This window comes from Trichoplusia ni (genome assembly GCF_003590095.1).
Source record: "Trichoplusia ni isolate ovarian cell line Hi5 chromosome 22 unlocalized genomic scaffold, tn1 tig00003302_group21, whole genome shotgun sequence".
Taxonomy (NCBI): Eukaryota; Metazoa; Arthropoda; class Insecta; order Lepidoptera; family Noctuidae; genus Trichoplusia; species Trichoplusia ni.
Genome location: NW_020799862.1, coordinates 1 through 9778, shown reverse-complemented (window position 1 = coordinate 9778; position 9778 = coordinate 1). Strand labels below are relative to the sequence as shown.

Below are 9778 nucleotides of genomic sequence, written 5' to 3'. Positions count from 1 at the left end.
GTGAGATCGGTTTAGAAACCAAGAACTTAGTCGCAATATAATTGAATAATTTCATAAACATTATAAATTATAATTGCAAAGATGCGAATAGAAACAAATGATTAACTTAGACTATACCATTGTAAAATAGCTATTAGGTAAATGATTTAAAATAACCAGCTCATAAAAGCTGAAAAAGAAATATTTCTAACTACCGAGAACAGTTTCCGAACGAGTCTTAAGTACTAACTTTTAGATATGAGAGGCGCCATTTTTGAAAAGCATAAATTTTAAAACATTTATTTTATTTTTATGTAGTTATTTTCAGACAAACTAACAACAAATGCATTTACTTAGTTAGGAATGGATCACTTCGTTATAATATTCTAACATTCTATTTAAAAATAAAAGATGTTCAATATGGTACTAAAATTGACTTATTTAGACAATATTACTTGTTACTTAATTGGTAACAAACTTGTCAATAACTTATCAATCATACTAATTTTTCCCTCTACATAATAATTTCGTCATTACAACAAATAAAATTTGAACAAAGTTAAAGTACTTTCTTTTTTACCAACTTACTTTCGTAAGGGTAAATTATACGGCAGAAACTGTAACAAACGAAGGAAACAGTCCGTAGTAAAATAAAATAATAAACAGTAGGATAAGATAATTATGTTCATAAAATCATTTATAGCTATTTGAAGGAGTCAAATAGACAACCGTTACGAAACGAAAGAAAATGTCGTTCGGTTACTTATTACTATCGAGATAGCAACGGAAATCCTCTTTGATAAATTCTTAAATTGGCCGCTTCATATCTTTATACTTACAATGCGATAGTGATCGTAATATTAATCAATTACCAGCTTACATAAGAGATTTCTAAGGCCAGCATTTTATCTTACATTTAAATTATTATACAAAGAACTATACTTTCTTGTTGAATAATTTGTATCAATATATTAGATACGCTTATAATATCTTGCGAACATTATTTTATGCTTTAGGTAAGTTGTACCTACTATTAAATATACATTTTTCTGTATTATAAGTATAGTATTGATGCTACGCTAACTACTTACGAGTTGTCAAGTCATTTCATATTAATAAGGAACATTTGAATATGATGACAAATTATAGGTACTGTATCTTATATATTCTTCGGAAGAAAAATATATTTTATTAGTATTTTTGGGAGGATGGGTTTTAGGATACGAACAATACTCATTAAGTGCTTTTTTCAAACTTTTATACGTAAGGAACGACTCGCACTGAATTAGCTGTTGTCCAATCTATATATATCTATACTAATATATAAAGCTGAATAGTTTGAACGCGCTAATCGCAGGAACTACTGGTTCAAATCGAAAAAATATTTTTGTGTTCAATAGATCATTCATCGAGAAGGTTTTAGGCAGTACCTAAACCATCACGCCTGCGACTAATAGGAGCGAAGATACAATGGAAAATGTGGAAAAAAACAGGGTAGATATAAATCATAAACTTATATATTCTAACCACGGGGACGAAGTCGCGGGCAACAGCTAGTACTTACTACCTACATAAATTCTGTAAGCAATTTGAATAACTCACGCAGGTTTTTCTAAACTTAAGAATTACGCTTCCCCACGTGCACGCATATTTTGTTATTATAGGTAGTTATCTAGTAAAAAAATAAGGAATTAATAAGGATTTTATTTTATTAACTTATTATGGTATTTGCCACGTATCTCATGAACCTGGTGTGAATTTTTAGAAATTTATTAATGTGAGAACCTGTTTATCATCAATTTAATTAAGTAGCACAGGAATTTAATTCATTACAGTATGAGCTACACCTTACGTGTTAGTACGTGGGACAAAACAGCTGCGTTATTAGAGGATTTTTTAATTTATAAGAGTGTAGACCTGTCTAGTGTCTATAAATATCATTTGATTACGAACCGTTGGAAGTTTCGTCTCACAGTCGAATCGGCGTCTGAGCAACCAACATGTACGATTTGAACCGATAAGATTGTTGTTATAACTGGTGGTTCTAATGGCATTGGTGCTGTGGTCGCCGATCATTTTTGGCAGAAGGAGCAAAGGTAAGCAAAAATTTTTTTCTTGTTTGTTTGATGTTGCATTTTTTCTCAGTCATTTAATACACGAAGGATTTCTTTTCGGTTGAATTTTATTAATTCGTTAATTTCGGTCTTTCCATCTTCGAGGTTTCGCGGAGGTATCTACCTAAATGTTTTATATTTTGTAACTACTCACAATACATAAAAGTAATGATAGGCTTTCATTTGGTATCCATTTTGCTGGGATGACCATAAAAATACACCGCATTCAATTCATTCCCACTTTTGACCTCAAATCTTACAAATTTGACTTGATTTCTAATTTCAACTTGCTTTATAATTTAGTAAGTACTTAATTAGGTCTTAGTAGCTTAGGTATTAAAATCTAACCACTAAATAAATCTCTTTTTCATGAGAAAACAAAGTCAAAAAAGTCCACAAAGTGGATTACCTCATTTGCAAATTGCCTATATTTTTTAATTTTTAATTGGATTTCGAGATCCAGGTATTCTGAAGATATTTTGTTTGACGAATTTTATTATTAGTTGAGTCTTAGAATAATTTTCGAAACTCTTACTGGAAACTACAGAAGGTGCCGTAAAAGAGACGACCGAACTGAAATCCTTCAAAAATCTGATTTTAGAATTGTTAAAGTACCACATTAAAAAAAAAAGTTTTTCTTATTATTTGCTGGATAGTGGTTGCGAAATACAATAAACAACATTATGTTAGTAGCTAAACAAAAATAGTTATAAGCTTATAAATGTACCTAGTATCATTAATAATAAAATATTACGTAATGCCTTTTTTTCTATTTTCTGAGTTTTATACGACACAAGTATAATTATTTGAGTACGTTATTGTAAAACTTCTTCTCATTGTTAGCCTAAGCGAGCATGCAGAAAATATTATCAGTAGGTATGAAATAAGTATAATTGTTGATTAAATACATTACGTACGCACCGGTTTCAAGGTGTCGCTAGCTCTGAGGTCCCGGGTTCGATCCCCGGTCGGGTCAATGTAAAAATTCACATTTCAACATTGTCTCGGGTCAGGGTGTTTGTGGTACCTTCGTTGTATCTGAATTCCATAACACAAGTGCTTTAGCAACTTACTTTGGGTTCAAAACCAATGTATGTGATGTTGTCCGCATTTGTCCACATTATTGTCAGTTGATGGTCGTGTAGTAGTATCACACTTTTAATCAGTCCCGGATTGACCACGTAGTAACTGTAGTAAGATTAGCAAACGCTACGGGCCCCGCGAATAGAAGGGCCCTGCCGGTTGGCGATTTCAGGTTCTAGTACGATGTTTTCCTTTAAACAGTTTCTTAATTTAGAATTATTAAGAAATTACATATAACTTTAAAAAGGCACATTTGCCTGCGTTAGGATCGAACCTGTTAACCGCATAGAATCGCAAATGTGTTTTATTATAATTTCACTAAAATATAATTATTGTACCATCCGAGTATTTCATTAATAATGGCTTGGTGACCTATATTTATTATACCACTCGGTTATCTGTGCATTCAGTTAAATATAAAATCTCATTGATAACCTCGACATTATTTGATGTTCAAGTAAAAATAGCTCGATGCAAAGAGTTAGTTAATAAAAGTATATTTTTGAAATTTGTATCTAATATTAGATATATTTAGTAAAATCTAGTTACTAGGTACTGCCGTAATATATTGTACTTATCTTCGTAAAAATATTATTTTAACATAACCCATAAATTTTAATTTTAGCTTCATATGATAAAACTTATTCATTTTTATAATAACTATTGTGAGACTGATTCATTATTAAATGATGTAACGTTTTACTCACGCGTATTTATCGGGGTAGCCCGACTAGTTTCGGACTGCGATCGCGATCCCGCCGCGTCTACTCATGATTAAGGACTCCGGTTGGGTCCGAAACTAGTCTGGCTACCCCGATAAATACGCGTGAGTAAACCGTTACATCATTTAATAATACTTATTCATGTTTAATTAAAGCATATTCGAATTCTGGACGTGGACGAAAAATCAGGACTATCTCTACAAGCATCATTGAATGAAAAATATGGTGAGGACAAAGTGAAGTTTTCCGAATGCGATGTGACCAACACAGAGCAGTTTTTTAGAGCATTGGTTGATGCCAAAGAGGATAATGGGTTCATTGATGTTTTGATCAATAATGCCGGGATCCCTGATGAAAGTACCGTGGACATTGTGCGGAAACAAATTGAAATAAATTACGTGAGTATATTTTTTTCTAAACTATTTTTTCAGATGGGCTAATATAAGAAGCTAATCACTCATTGAATCTGATGTCAGGGGTTATGATAGATGTTAAGTCTTGTGATGGCAATTATACAATAGCAAAACTGTAACAACGGAAAATAAAAGTTAAGTTTTTTATTAACTATTTTTTTAGTCTTAATATGACATTTATTATGGATAACTTACCTAATCCCTTTTTTAATTCACTATTTTCTCTTTACTTGTCTATTATCTACTTGTGGTCTAATGTTTTCTGACTTTTGAAACATCTGGAAATTTTCAGATAGCGACAGTCTTCGGAACTCTAAAAGGCTTGGAACTGATGCGAACAGACAAAGGAGGCAGGGGTGGAGCGATCATCAACATATCCTCAATAGCTGGACTCGCACCTATCTGTCCACCTCTCTTCGTGTACTCATCAAATAAGAAAGCCGTCTTGCAATTCAGCACTTGTATCGGTGTAAGTAATAATTTTCAGTAATTACGAATGTCCGTCAGGTGGTTTCCTAAAAAGACAATTCCCTGGATTCGTAATTTTTGTTTTATTAAATTAATAAAACATACGAATTAAAACTCATCAAAGATGGAGAGAAAATTTTAGAGATAATAATGTATCTTTTTATATTGACCTTTGAGCCATAGACCATTGATTGCTAAAATAATGATTTTCTGCGACCTTTTGACCTTCATTAACGGCACGATATTAATGTTACTCACACCTTCACGTCTTCATCACAGCGCCGTCATAAAAGGATATACAAAAATTCAGCTCACTAAGAATGTTTCCGCAGATTAAAATGTCCAGTCATTTTAATCACTTTTAATTAAGTCCAGACAAACGATCAGACGTTTTTAGAACGTCCGAATTCTTTGGGATCCAATAAAAAAACACGTTTCATTTTTTGTTTTCAGAAAGATACCTGTGCTAATACTGGCGTTAGAGTAATTGGGGTTGCCTATGGAGTCACCGATACTCCCATTTTAAAAACTATGAACACTTTTGACCGTCAATTCGATGAAACAGTGAAGGCTATAGTAAACTCTGTTCCTATACAAAGGTACGTATGAGTTACTATATATATTATATATATATATATTATATTACTCAAGGCTAGTAATCTAGTCCAGTTTTATAAATTAATAGTTAGGACATTTATTTACCGCCTTAGATTGTTTTAGACTTAAAGTGCTGCTTTTCACTTGTAAGCATTCACTGTCCAACTTTTGGTACTTTTCTACATAAATTCGTATGTAAAAAACCTGATAATATTTTGTATTTGTCAAGTTAGAATTTTGTCTTCAGTACGTTTTGGCTGTCTGTGCTAAACCATTTTTCCTTTTCTGACTTATCCAATGAGTCGTTTCCGGTTAACATAGTTTAAATATTCAAAAATAATAATAATTGATAACGATTATCTTGTCTCAACATCAATTAAATCCATCATTATTATCTTAAAAGTAGAGTTCCATATCTTCTGGTGCAATCACGGTCTTTGTTTTGTTATCAGAAATCTTGGTATTTTTGGTCATGTATTACTGTAATGTATTCGCATGAAGATTCAGATCAATGATCTGTACGTACGGGTAATTACCAAAATGCGCTGCCTTTAGTTACATGTAAAATTTCCAATACCGTTTATAGGAAGTATTTTTACTTTGTAGAAGAGAGATGCCACTCTACAGTGTAAAGCGTGCCATTTCGCTTTTATAATTGCAATACTCTTTCTTGAAGAGGTGGCAGGCTCCTCAGATAGACAATAAGATGCCAAATTTGTGCTTAGCTGTATTTCTGAAATAGCTTGCCCACCCCATAGTATAAATGAGGAAGGGTATAACCTAATAGTTGCAATACATCGCCAGCGATGTTGATATTACTTTTGATACCAGAGCTGCTCAGCTCCGCAATGTATTGCAACTCGCCCGAAAAATACAAAACTACGACTCTACAAATAAAATGTATAATCCCTTTTCCAGTTCGGAGGATGCTGCACGTGGTACAGTTGAAGTTTTCAAGAATGCGGAGAGTGCGTCGATCTGGTTGGTTCACAGAAGCCAGCCTGCTACAGAAGTAACGAAGATATTAGAGGAAGCAGACAAAGAAATTATACGCATACTGTGTGAATAATATAAGGATCAATGTATTTATTTTTATGTGATAATTGTCAATTGAGCTTATTTGGTAATTTTGCGGGTATGAAAGAGAGATGCCACTCTACGCCGGGTATTGAACTGTCACGCTTTCACAACGTTAATGATATTAATTTAAGACATGGTGATAGACCTTATGTGCACTGTCCACCTTATATACATTGAACAACGTATTTTAAGATATTTAGCACTGTAGGGAGTGTAGTATGTTAATAAAGCAAAGCCGAACCTGAAAAGTGAGTTTGAGATTTTCAACGAAAATATAATGGCTCTTGGATCGTGTAGGTATAAGTAATAAGAACACATTTACAGATATTTTAAACACTGAAGTCACAAGTATTTTGCAATTAGTGAAATAAATTTATACTTATTAAAGAATTTTTGCTTTTTCATTTCCCCATTTAATGAATGCTTTGCTTTTCTTTTAATGAATTTTTCCATTTCATGCCCATGGCGGAGATCTCAGAGGGTATAAGCAGAATTTTGAATCCGTTAAGAGACTGATCTATGTAGGTAAGTATGTAACGAAAAAACAAAGTACTTCATAAATTTTTTTAGTTATAAAGTTATCCAATTACGTAGAATTTAGGGATCTCGACGAATGGGAAAAATGTACAAATATCGCTTATAAGGTAACGTAGCGAATTAAAGGTGTTGGAGTTCATTTTTATACTACCGACTGGTCCTACCAATTTTGGCGGCGAACGGCGATGCTTTGCCTTGACTCAGATGCCTTGATTGAGGTTCTTTAATTTGCAGTCAGGCAACTCTTAGGCAAATACCGTAACAGTGTTGAAAATGTTTGGACTAAAAGGCTTAGAGGTTACGTAGACCATAGCACTCGAATGTTTGAAAGGATACACACATGATATATTTATAAGTTTATTACAAATTTCCTTGTTTGTAGGTAGGCTTCATATTAAAAAATATTAATTTATCTTTTAGTGTGAATTAACGTCAAAAGTGTTATTTACCTGAAAGATATCGATGAGCAAAAATTTGCACAACTTCAGCTCTCTCAAATCTTCATGATAATACAGTAATAAAGGGACATACAAAAGTTCAGATTACTAGGATTTTTCCTGCACCTAAAATAACTGGATTATTTAAATTTTGTGATAAGGTTCCGATTTTACTCTTTGGGTACTGAATTCTAAAATACTTGAATAGACTATCTCTAATAATAGGTAATAATATGGCGGCGATCTAATTCAACAGGTACGCAAAAAAATTTAGACACAATTTTGCTTAGGTACTGTAAAAATATCTGCAGTCAATCAAAAATCCTAACAAAGGCGCATTAATTATTAAAATTTACGCTGTTAAGAAAACGGCGTATTAGAAATAAAAACAAAACATCATATCTTCATTTAAATCATTCTTATTAAATATGTTCATCAAAAGACGTGTCACAATACAAAGAACAAAATCTAACTCTTGGTCAGGCACCTCTTTGGTTGGTAAAGCAGTGGGCATGTTCGTCCGGGAGTCACAGTATTGAGTCCTGTCTTTCTGAAGTGTGAATAAAATTGTTTCATTGTATTCAATCAATCCATTCAGCCCACTGCTAGGCCTAGCATAGGCATTCCCTAAGTTACTCCACAGCAAACAGTCCTCTGACTCCATTACAAATCATAAAAGTCAAGTAGATAACTTCTGCAAGTAAAGCATTGAATAAAATAAAAAATTGAATAAATAAACATATTTTTGTTTACACAGCCTCGCTACTGTGTGCCGCTATGTATGTTTTATGTTAATAAACATATTAGTAGCTATAAGGTCTAAAAACAAATACTACGCAATGCATCAATTGCCTTGGGAAACAGATGCTTAGCATAAATATTTTCGCGGCCTATATCACCTGGTTGCACCTTGAGAGTCAGTCGCGAGCTGTGATCTTTCGAATGCAGTAGTGTTGTGTTGGCAGCTCGGAGTGATATTTACTACAGTGTGGTTAACGTATAAGGTATCGACAATTGTTTTTTTATTTGAATTTAATTTAAATAGCAACGTTCCTTAGAATATTTGCTGTGTATTGGGTGTGAGTGGCCAGTATTATTTCATAATTTTTAGGTGTTAATGTTTTGTTTATTTACTATTATTGACCTTTTAATGATAATGGTGCTAGAATTATTTAGGTCTTTTGACAATTATTTAAGTGACAGTTAAAACTATGAGAAGAAAAAAAATATTTTTGGAATCCTACGTTAAAGAAAGAGGTCATAAATGTATACCCATACCCGTACCTTCAAGCGGTGCAATTGTCTATCATTATATAAAGCGAATAATAACATATAAGGTAAACTACAACGTTCAAAATACATACAATACACAAGGTCCTGTGTTATCACTTTAAATTGCCAATCCTTCACCGCTTCCTAAGTGCTCTATTTATAGAGATATATACATAGAGGAGTTTGCGTTAACCACTCCCCAGAAGGACTCTCTTGCCTTTTATTATATTTTTAAACCAAATATAGAACTAATAGTATTTATATTTATTATTGTTCGATAGCAATTGAGTAGGTTATTTGCAATGCTAAGTGCAATATTACTAGACTGAAAGCTAAAAATAACTGTTATCGTAGAACAAACATTTCAACTGAAAGGCAGTCTGAGTATTGGCCGCTCGTTGAACTGTTACTTATCTGTACTATTATTTATAACTAGCTGTTGCCTGCGACTTCGTCCCCGTGGGTAGAAGATATAAGTTATGATTTATACCTGCCCTGTTTTTTTCACATTTTCCATTGTATCTTAGCTCCTGTTAGTCGCAGCGTGATGGTTTATAGCCTAAAGCCTTCCTCGATGAATGGTCTATTCAATACAAAAAGTATTTTTCAATTTGGACCAGTAGTTCCTGAGATTAGCACATTCAAACAAACAAACTCTTCAGCTTTATATATTAGTATATAGAATATAGATTTGTAACGTGTCAAGTGATAGTATATTTTGCTTTGTCACGCTTAAAAAAGTTGCAATTTTTTTAGGAACAATGTAAAATATTCAGTTGTCTCGTCCGTATCTCATGAAACGTAAAATGCACAGTTGAAAAGTTGAGCTACGGTGCAGTCATGAATTTGATGGGCTATATTTTCCCTACCAATTTTTTTGTCTGGTCATTGGAATGGAACCTTCAGCATCGCACCCCCGCCTTGAACGGGGTTTTCAGGGATCTGCATTGTATTTTTGTTAATATTGCTTGGTGACAGAAGCTTATAATAATTGCATTGTACGATTGTAATAAGGCATTTGGATGCACGATCGTCACTAATTACATGTAACCACTATCGTCGATTTTTCGTTTAAC

General features: G+C 33.0%; 1 pseudogene; it reads left to right on the top strand.

Annotated features, from left to right (window-relative positions):
- The first annotated feature begins 1700 nt into the window (after positions 1–1700).
- LOC113506676 lies at positions 1701–6846 on the top strand (annotated as a pseudogene).
- Positions 6847–9778: the final 2932 nt, after the last annotated feature.